Source organism: Sorex araneus, chromosome 10 (assembly GCF_027595985.1).
Source record: "Sorex araneus isolate mSorAra2 chromosome 10, mSorAra2.pri, whole genome shotgun sequence".
Lineage (NCBI taxonomy): Eukaryota > Metazoa > Chordata > Mammalia > Eulipotyphla > Soricidae > Sorex > Sorex araneus.
This window is the reverse complement of record NC_073311.1, coordinates 34,467,681-34,479,015: the sequence shown is the minus strand read 5'-3', so window position 1 is coordinate 34,479,015 and position 11,335 is coordinate 34,467,681. Positions and strand designations below refer to the sequence as shown.

At 39.3% G+C, this 11,335-nt stretch overlaps 1 non-coding gene across 1 annotated transcript; it reads right to left on the bottom strand.

Annotated features, from left to right (window-relative positions):
* Positions 1-9,657: 9,657 nt before the first annotated feature.
* TRNAK-CUU (transfer RNA lysine (anticodon CUU)) lies at positions 9,658-9,730 on the bottom strand. Its single transcript has one exon. It is a non-coding gene; the product is annotated as a tRNA-Lys (tRNA).
* Between the last annotated feature and the right edge of the window lie 1,605 nt (positions 9,731-11,335).

Below are 11,335 nucleotides of genomic sequence, written 5' to 3'. Positions count from 1 at the left end.
ATAATTAGGCAAAAAATGACAATAAGGTATTGGAGAATGATGGGGAAAGATGAGTTAGGAGAATATAATACATGAAAAAATGACATAAATGCTTTATATATTTTAGATTAATGTCATATATTGTGAACTGCTTTAGAGGGTTTATTTAGCTTGTGTTCATGAATGCCTGGCATACAATAGGTGCTTAAGTGCTGAGCCTATGACATGAGTCTCATGCAAGAAGCAAAGAGCATATCTGTTATTTTATCAATATATGTTATTGTCATTTGATCTAAGTCATGTCAAGAATCAGAAGAATGTGTTGTCGATTGCCTGGGAGCAAGAAATGATAACAGGAGCTGAGGTGAATTTTATAAGGCTGAAGAAGTGTCAGCGGTGGAGGTGGAGGGAAACTCCAAGGAGGCCGGCAAACAGTTGAAGGTGTGCACTGACATGGAGGAAAGGGGAGGGGAGGGAAAAGTATAAGAGGGACCGTGACAGGAATTAGTGGTCATGTTAAGCTAGCAAAGTATACTTCTCTCATTCTCTGTTACTGATCCTCAATAATCAGGGTTTTTGAATAGCACTCTTAGTTTCATCTTCCACATGGTTCTTTAATTGAGTGTACCTTGTGGATCACTTAGTATTAATTGCTACTTTGATGAGAGTACTAGCAAGACCAAACATGCTAGTGAGATGGAAATTTATTCTGCATTTCAGTGATCTATTTCCAGAAACATTGAGGTGGAATAAGAAGAGATTAAAGGGAGTTGGTCAATAATGGAACTACTCTTCAAAACTAATTAGTAAGAATCACAGATCTGAGAAATATTATATTTGTTTATTTTGGGTTTTCCAAGCAATGCTCAGGATGTTCTGGAACCCTTCCCAGTGATTCTTGGTTAACCAGATTGGCAGTTCAATGCAAGGGCCCTGCGATGTAGTAGGGCAATGTGGCACCATGAGATTATCTGGACCACACCAGCTGTACTCAGGGATCTCCAGAGCTAACCTAGTGATGCTCAGGGTATACTCCTATGGTATTATGGGTCAAAGTTGGTAGAATTCATGCAAAATATGAACCTCTCTGTGCATCTTGGACATCTTTTGTTCTAGACAAAGGAACAGAATATATGTATGATGAATTATCTATTTTAAGAATTTTACTTATCAAATGGCATTTTGCTTTTATATTTCATTTTCCAGATAGGAAATGGGAAGCAGGTAACGATTGGCCCAGGTATGAGGCTACTGTCTAACTTTAAAGCAAGTCAGATTCTTCTAGTACCTCTGCTCTCCAACTCAGTGATAAGTTGGGGTATATTCACTTGGAAACTAATTTTCGAGAAGTTATCAAAACTGTAGTTATTCTTCCTTATGTTACTATACTTCTTTATATTATTTTTTTTGCTTTTTTGGGGGGGGGGTCACACCCGGTGATGCACAGGGGTCGCTCCTGGCTCTGCACTCAGAAATTACCTCTGGCAGTGCTCAGGGGACCATATGGCATGCTGGGAATCGAACCCAGGTCGGCCGAGTGCAAGGCAAACGCCCTACCCGCTCTGCTACCACTCCAGCCCACTTCTTTATATTATTAACCTCTAGGTTTTCCAGATTGCCAAATAATTGTACTATGGAACAGGAATTAATTTATGAGACAAAATATTGGACAATTTTTGCATATTAAAGAAGATAATTAGTATTTTTTCCAGGTATTAGTACGGTTTTGTGGTTTTGACTACCTTCCAAAGGATAGGGGGGAAATACAAAATGAGGTACTATGGTTTTGTGAGTAAATAGGACTGTTATTCAAACATATAACTTATTATCAATCTGACAATGGTTTTAAAACACCTCAAAACTGTTTTATTTCTTTTCTATTTTGTGAACTTTCATGAGGTGTAAATGAGACATGAGAAACTGAAGTGATTTACTCAGGTTTTATTGAGCTGGTAATAAAAATCTGGATATAGAGAAAGTAGGTTGGGAGAAGTCATGCACTCGTTTCTTTACTTTATGTGAATTCTCTGCTGGTTCATAAAGTTGCTAGTGTAGCCTTTAGAAATGTCTTACTCATGAAATGGGGTATTGATTCCTTGGTTTATACTGTTTCTTCTTATATTTCCTTTCACTTCTATTGTAAGAAAGGAAAAAGATGAGCTACTGAAACACTACTGAAAACATATATAAAAATAAAGACCACAGAGTTAAAAAGCTATGTATACAAAGCTATGTATACTAACTTCAAGTTTGGTCTGATTATTATGGTCAAATTAATTCTCATTAAAAAAATATTACCCCAGCTGGGGCTGGAGCGATAATACAGCGGGTAAGGCATTTGCCTTACACACGGCCTACCCGGGTTCGATTCCCAGCATCCCATATGGTCCCCTGAGCACCGCCAGGGGTAATTCCTGAGTGCAGAGCCAGGAGTAACCCCTGTGCATCGCCAGGTGTGACCCAAAAAGCAAAACAAAATGTTACCCCCAACTCAGGATGACTTCTACAGTTTAAGAAACTAAAATTACACACTTAAATACCTATAGAGCCCAGTTACATGCAAGTGAAGCATGTAACATGCAGTTACATGCTAAGGTGTAGGAGATAAGAAGTTCTGCTTGGAGTATGGAGATTTGGGGGGCACAGACCCATTCAAGAAAGGTCTGAGAGTGTTAATCCAGTAAGTTGTTTCGAGATGAGAATTTGAGCTCTGAGTAGCTTACTTTTGCTATATTTCAAGATGACATATAGATTTTTTTTTAAATGTAAAAGATACCAGTTGAAATTTTGTAGCTAATTTGACCACCTGAACACACATGCAAAGGTGACATCAGCTTGGGAGGAGGGGATGCTGTAGTTTTGCCTATAAGAGGACTCTCTGTACTTCCTTTTGTTTAATTTTATTTCAGAATCAGAAATGGCAACACTAAGACCTGTTGACAGCCATTGGAACTTATTGTTTTCCCCTTCCACAGGAAGATATCTGCTCTAAAAGATTCAGAAAAAAATACTGCTTTTGAGAAAGACAGAAAAAGGAAGAGCAAGAGTTGATGTTTAGAGAGAAGAGAGGGAGAAAAAGTGGAAAAAAGTCAATCCTGTAGTCTTTCAAGGACGTTTTGATTAATTAATGAGTCAGAGAACTCGGATCTCATCTTGCTTCACTCAGTGTTTACTCCTGATTTTGTGCTCGAGGATCACTTCTGGCTGTAATTGGGGGACCATATTCAATGCCAGGAGTTTGAAGATTTTGAACCTGGGTTGGTTGCATGTGAGCCATTGTACTATCGCTGGCCATCAAGGACATTTTTAAGTGTCACTTGTTTTGTCACTATTTAAAAACTAAATGTAATATGTATATTGTCTGCTATAGTATAATGTTAGCAGTTGACATTTGATATGCAACAGTAGGTTTGTCTGGAACCTCCATACTGTTATTCATACTCACTTCATCAACTTGCAGTTATACCAACTGACACAGAGTTCTTTTTTCTCTACATCTTCACCAGCACTTACTTACTTTCTATTTTTACTTTTTCCTTTAGGTTATGTTGCCTGACCCGGGTTCGATTACTCTGTCCCTCTCAGAGAGCCTGGCAAGCTACCGAGAGTATCCCACCCACACATCAGAGCTTGGCAAGCTACCTGTGGCATATTCGATATGCCAAAACCAGTTAACAACAAGTCTCACAATGAAGACGTTACTGGTGCCTACTCAAGAAAATTGATGAACAACGGAATGACAGTGCTACAGTGCTTCCTTTAGGTTAATGCTGTTTTCTGTGGTATGTTAAAGTTCATTTTTAAATTTGCTTATGTGCTTTTATTATTTATTTTTGCTTTGTTTCACCTTGAGGCACAGATATAAGATCTTATCTATATATTGATTTGTACTTAGTTGATAGCTACTCATATTTGCAAACATTATAAAGCTATGTACTTCCCCCATCCCTGATGGCTTTCTCATTTATTTTCCTCATTTGATATATTTGCATGATGTACATCCTTTGACTAATTGTTATAGGTTTAGTTAATTTTTACTCCTCACATTTTAATCTACACAGTTTGGTAGATGAGTAGTCTACTACTTTTATTCCCCCTCTCTATAAATAAACTTTTTTTTTTTGGTCACACCTGGTGATGCACAGGGGTCACTCATGGCTCTGCACTCAGGAATTACCCCCTAGCAGTGCTCAGGGGACCATACATGATGCTGGGAATCGAACCCAGGTCGGCCACGTGCAAGGCAAATGCCCTACCCGCTGTACTATCGATCCAGCCCCTATAGATATACTTTTTAAAGTGAGAGTTTTCTTCTCTTTCAAGTGTTTTCTTGATTTATTTGGTACTTTTATTTTCAGTCTAGATTAGCCACTTCAGCATTTATTAAAATGATGATCTAATACACATTAACTCTTTTAGTTTTTTTCTTGTTTAAAAAGTTCTTGGTCTCTTCTTCAACTCTGAGTCACAGTTTCATAAAGTATTCATGGTGGAAGCATTTCCCTTTCAGCATTAAAATTTTGTTGTTGTTGAATCATTGTGAATTACAAAATTGCAGTGATCCATGATTGAGTTTCAGGAATACAATGTTCCAGCACCGGTCTCTTCATCAGTGTCCCATATCCTCCACCAGTACCCCCAGATTCCCTCCCACCATCCCCAGTCAGCCTCTGTGGCAGGCACTCTTCCCTTCCACCATTGTCCTAGTGTTCCCTTCCCTATCCCCCCACACCCCTTCTCTCTTCATGTTTAACATTAGTCATTTTAATTACAACGTATGTTCGTGTGAGTATCTTTGGGTTTTTCTTATTTGTAACTCTCTAAGTTCCTTGTACCTTCTTTCTCTAGATCAGGAACATTTTCAGCAATTATTTTTACAAAAACCATTTTTTAATTTAATATTTTTAGTTTTCTGTCTCTGCTCTGAAAACTTTATGATGTAAATATTATCTCCAGAGATATCTCACAGTTTTCACAGGTAATTCAATTTTCTTATTTAAATTTTTTTGTTCTCTGAGTTTTACTGTTTTGTTTTCCAAATCACTTATTTATTTGTATACTTTAAACGAACTATTCTTGTCTTCCTCGACTACATTTTAAAAACTGTGTTCTTTAGCTCAAGGATTCCTGTTTGAAGAGTACTTATGTTTTTGTTTTTAAATTCATTCCTCTTCTCCAAAAATTTGTGAACATTTTTATAATCATCACCTTGAATATTTCCTTTGCAGTTTGCTTATTTTTGCATCTTTTTGGGGTCCATACTCAGCTCTCTTATGCCTGACTTCTGTCTCTGTGCTTAGAGATGACTCTTGGTGATGCTGAAGGGACTATATATAGTGCCGGGGATCAAAACCAGGCTGGGTGCTTTCAAGGCAAGTACTTACCTGTTGTACTACCACACCAGCTCCATCTTTGCATCTCTACTGATTTTCTGTTTTTCTTTATCATTTGGGCACATTCTTCTGTTTCTTATTTTGCTTTAGATAATGCATAAGTTATAACACTATTCTAGTGTTGGGGTTTTGGTCTTATGCAGATACTGTCATGCAAAGTACAGGAACCCCATTCTGCCTGCATTCCCAAGATAGTTGTTCAGGTTTGTTCCCTTTGTTCGTGCAACTGTCTGGCTGCTAAGTTTTGACGGAAAATGTAGACAGGGACTGTCAGCCCTTCCATGTAGTACTTTGTTGAATGAGTTACACCTCAGTCCTGAACTAGGATATGTTCAGTATTTGCTTCTGTGTGTCTAGCCCTGAATTTAGTATCTTGGTGTTGCTACTGGATGTTATCTGGCTTCATCTAGGCTCTCTGAATTGACAATACCATGAAGGGCTGGAGCTATAGCACAGCAGGTAGGGCGGTTGCCTTGCACGTGGCTAACCAACCAGGTTTGATTCCTCTGCCCCTCTCAGAGAGCCCGGCAAGCTACTGAGAATATCTCGCCCACGCTGCAGAGCCTGGCAAGCTACCCATGGTGTATTCGATAGATATGCCAAAAACAGTAACAAGTCTCACAATGGAGACATTACTGGTGCCTGTTCGAGCAAATCGATGAGCAGCGGGATGACAGTGAAACAGTGATACAGTGATGAAGAGATGGCAGCAAGTGTGGGTGTCAGATAGGCAGTAAGCTATTGGAGGAGATGTGATCCTCAGACTGAGAGATTTGGGGAGATGTAGGATAATATAGCTTCAGGTAGTTTAGGTTTATTGGGTTACTCCCATTATAGTGCTCCCACTCCTCTGTGTTTATTTGTAACTTCTTTCTTAGTGTTCTGTTGACTTGCAAATATTGTTTTACTCTTCTCCTTGAGTCCTTTGCATAGTTTATTCAGAGCCATGTCCTTTTTCTATGGACACAGGAAGACTTAGCAAAAGCTATGCTTTTATAACCTGGGAGTCATTTGACTCTACATGATATTTTCCTCCTGGGCATCTGTTCTCTCCACCTAAGCCTCAGCTGCCCTTATTTCCTAGCACCCCCAAGAGCAGGGTCCCGACGAGGGATGAGACGGACCAAGGGCAAGCGGTGAGTTGTGTGCTACCCTGGCATCGAGATGGGCCTGGCCAAAGTGCCTAATGCTTAACTATAAGTTAAGAGCTTGATCATGGACAAATGCTGTCATGATCCAAACAGTGATAACTAGATTCAGACCCTGCTAGGGTGAGGAATGATTAATCTGACCTGAGTGCTGTGGTCTGAGTCTGTGGCAAGATGTTGCCAGGAGAGCTGCCTTGCAAGCCTCAATGTATCTCTTGCTATGTCCATACAAAAATAACTAGTATTAAGATGTTAATAAGTGTTTGGACTAAGGAAAGGAAAAAAAAACCTTAAGAGTCAGGAAGGGCTTTGGAATGCCCTGCCCTCAGGAAGGGCTTTCTTATGTTGATTTTGCTACCTGGCTGGGTGTAGCCTAGAGGGCAAGGTGGGAGAGACAAGTAGGAGGAGAGACTAGAGAGGGGCGGCAGCAGATCCAGAGAGAGAGGACGGAGCCGGGAGTGCAGGAGATGAGAAAGATGGAAGATTGAATAAATGGTAACTAATCAGCAACCAGCTTGGTCCTCGTTCCTTCCGTCGCCTGCCCTTGACCAACAGCCATACACAGTGGTTTGAGAGCATGGAACGTGGGCAGTGAGACAGAGCCACCCGGAGAGCCCGCGAGTGCACACGCCCCTCGGCGTGCCTTATTTTTTTTAAGGGAGGTACCCTGGGATACTGGGATACTGGTGTTGATGATAGCAGGAAGTACCCAGGGGATTTAATTGAAGCTACACAGTGCTTCTGGGCACTGTGTTTAGAGTCCTGAAGGACTTGTGGAGCCCAACATCTGTCAGGCTGAATACCAAAAACGTAAACTTAGCAGATAGGGAGTCTGACATGCCAGTTTTCTATATATTGGGGGAATCACACCCTTTGTTTCCTGTCGGTATGAACATAGATTGCTAGCTAGTAGGTTGGTGGGGGCTAACGTTGACCAGAACTCTCCGTCTGACAAAGGTGTACTCTTCTGTTCTTTTATGTTTCATAATCTCGGCTAGCTTTACCGCTTCCCAGGGCTATGTGATGCTCTCTCTCAAGGATTTGTTCTCCGTCTCCATTAGTAAGAAGAGTGGTTTCTAAGTGTCCACTACTGCCGTTGTCAGCAAGGTAGTGAATAGGTAACTGTAGCCTTGGATAATTTTCTAAATTTTCTGCTTCCTAGGCCAACACTATAGAGATGATATTTGTTTAGATGCTGTTTTTTTTTTGTCCTTTGTTGTGGAAGGCCAATTTGTCTGAGATTCAGGTCTGCTTCTGTGTATATTACTCTATATACAGTTTTAGATTCTTTTGTGAACATGGTAGAAAGTAAGCACAAATTCACCTCTCCTATCATCTTGTACTGACTCCTCCTAAATCTTATTTCACTTCATCTTTACTAATGTGGAAGATAGAAACCATTATTAGATTGATGATCCAGAGGAGGGAATATTGATTTGAAAGATTAAGTAATTTCTACCCAGATGGGAAGAAACAGGTTGGTGACAGCTTTATTTGATGTCATGCTGAAGCTTGTACTACTCCCAGACTTGAGTTGGTAGATATGAGTCCAGGAAATAAGAGACAAATATTGGGAAAAAATATTTCAAGCTTATGAGCCTAGGAGACTGGGAGGAGGGTTTATTCTTGATGGTACTGGAGGAGTCATCAATAGTTGTCTTCAGGACCTTGTCCCCGAGATGAACTGCTTCCTTTTACAAGAGAGAGTATCTGCTAGTGAGCATTCATCCTTGGCCAGGAGATGGGGAGCAATTTTGTCTTCATATTTTATTGATTCATCTGCCTGGAGATAAAAGGGGAAGAAAGAACATTTCTTTTTGGTCTGTGACAGTCATTTTTTCTTTTTCTGCTAAAGGAGTAAAAGGAATTATGAACTCAGCTTAATGTTAGAAAGATGATTGAGAGTGAGGAGAGGGAATGAGAGGAAAATGTCACTTGACTTTTCAGACTCTTCTAGTGGGAAGCAAAGTGCTTGATAGATTCTGTGGCACAGGAAGACCTAGTAACAATTTAATGGGAACACCAGACAGGACTATTATGGTGGTGATAGGCAGTATATAATTATTTTTAGCATGCGTATATGGTTAGGACTTGAAATGTATCACAGTGCTGTCCAATATTAAAGAAGCATAGCTGAAATGAACAGTTCTCCCTGTGTACTGGGAAAGAAACCAGCGTAAGTAACTCACTGGGGGATTAAATACATGAAACAAAGAGCTTAATGAAATTAAAGTTCTGCAAAAGAAAGTGGGATTCTCTTAATAAGCAAGCTTTGAAATATTTTAAATTGCTCTTTGGAGGAAATAATTAGATTATTCACAAAACAATTGGAAAGAATTGTCTCAAACTCCATTTGCATCCTGTTTTAAGAACTGGTTGGTACACATTGCAAAGATTTTTGTCACTTTCTAACTACAAGAAAAACAAAGCTTATAAATGCCTATTCCATGCCATATCCTATGTTCTATTGCCCTTATAATTTGAGAAACTTCCAACAACATCCTTGAAGAGTTTATCTGCAGAATCTAAGACTCTGTTAGCATCAGGTTAATTCAAAAACATCAAAATTTTTTCAATATATTATCAAAGGTTGATGTTTCGACCTTACTGACCAATTACTTGGGTTTTAAGATTTATTAATATCTTTAAAATATATTAAAAATTCATATGAAATCCACACTTGAGCTTCCATAATTTTCTTTTAGGACAGCGATAAAAACGTGCTTCTTTTGTATTCTTTGTTTTGTTAGACTTGTATACCATTTAATTGAATGCTTAGGTAATTTATCATTATTATTTTAATTAAAGTTTTGATTTTTTACAGTAGTGTTAACATTGTCTGCCCTGATTCTTTCTCCTCGAACCCATTTTGTTCTTCTCTTACCTTGGTAAACTAAGTTCTGTTGTCAGGGACCAAGGGTTAATTTCCATTCACAATTGTCCATTCCTTTTCTTTGTTTCCAGATCTTGGCTGTATAAACAGTGCTGCAGTAAGTATAAATGGGCATGTACCTTTTTTAAAATTAATATTTTGTGTTTTTGAGGTAACCAATAGGAGATGTGTTCTCTCTCTCTCTCTCTCTCTCTCTCTCTCTCTCTCTCCTGGAAAGAGTGAAAGTTTGTGAGGCCCAAAACGATGCCCAACATGGGGCTCAAACCCACGACCCTGGGATTAAGAGTCTTATGCTCTACCGACTGAGCTAGCCAGGCTGGAGCAATAGCCCAGTGGGTAGAGCATTTGCCTTGCATGAGGCGTGGGTTCGATTCCTTCATCCCTCTCAGAGAGCCCTACAAGCTACCAAAAGTTATCTTGCCCACACGGCAGAACCTGGCAAGCTACTCATGGAATATTAAATATGCCAAAACCAGTAAGAAGTCTTACAATGGAGACATTACTGGTGCCCGCTCAAACAAAATCAATGAGCAATGGAATGACAGTGACAGTGAGGTAACCAAATGGTAGGATTAGAAATGGTCCCTCGAGAGTAGTCCTCCTAATAATGAGGGGTTGTTTTCATTTCATTTTAGCCAGCACTGGCTACTTCTGGACGTTTTGGTATATGCCATTACCATTAGTATGAGGTATTATCTCCTTGTAATTTTGACTTTCTTCTCCCTGATAATCAGTGGTGATGTACACTTTTTCATGTTGACCATCTGTATGTTTTCCTGGAGAAATGTCTGTTCAGCTCCTTCCCCCATTTTCTAAATAGGTTTATTTGTTGTAATTGTTGAGTTCTGAGTGCTTTATATATCATAAAGTGCTTTATACATCTTTATCAATTGTATGATGTGTGCATATTTTATCCCAATCAATTGTCATTATATTTTAGTATACTTTTTTTGCACAGCAAACGCTTTTTAGTATGATGTATTTGCTTACTATCTTTTTGGTTTCCTTGCCAATATAATCAAATCATTAAGGATTTGAAAAGCATAGAGAGATTTTCCTAATAGTTTTATCAATATATTTTATAGATTTTGATTTAATATAAACATAAATAATTTTAATATTAATTAAAATTCAATCCAGTTTAATTAAGTTTTGTGTGTAGTGTGAGGTAGGGATCCGATTTCTTTAATTTCCGGATCCATTTAGCCACTCTGTGTCTTTTGATAGGTGCATTTAGGCCATTGACATTGAGAGAGATTATTGTGATGTGGTTTTGTGTCATCTTTCTGTGGGATTTGTTGTTCTTATGGGGCTCCTCCTTGTCTTACAGTAGCCCCTTTAGACCTTCTTTCAAGATTGGTTTTGAGTCTATGAAGTTCCTGAGCTGTTGTTTATCCGAGAAATAGTGTATAGTTCCTTCGAATTTGAGTGAGAGTTTAGCCGGATAAAGTATTCTTGGTGAGGCATTCATTTCGTTGAGTTTTTTCACTATGTCCCACCATTGTCTTCGGGCTCGGAGGGTTTCTTCTGACAGATCGGCCGTAAATCTGAGGGGTGCTCCTTGGTATGTGATTTCCCTCTTTGACCTTGCTACTTGTAGAATTGTGTCTCTATCTACAGCATCCGCCATTCTGACTATGATATGTCTTGGAGTCTTTTTATTTGGGTCTCTTTTTGCTGGCACTCTTCGGACTTCTTGTATCTGGACGCCTGCCTTGTCCAGCTCTGGGAATTTCTTAGTGATGATGTCTTTGACTATGTTTTTTTCATTGGGGTTACTTCCCTGTGGTTCTGGTACTCCAATGATTCTTATGTTGTTCCTCTTGAAGTCATCCCCCAGGGCTCTGATTCGCTCTATAGCCATTTTGAGGTCTTTGGCCATTATTTGTTGCTGTCTGTAAGCTTTCTGCAGCTCATCCTCA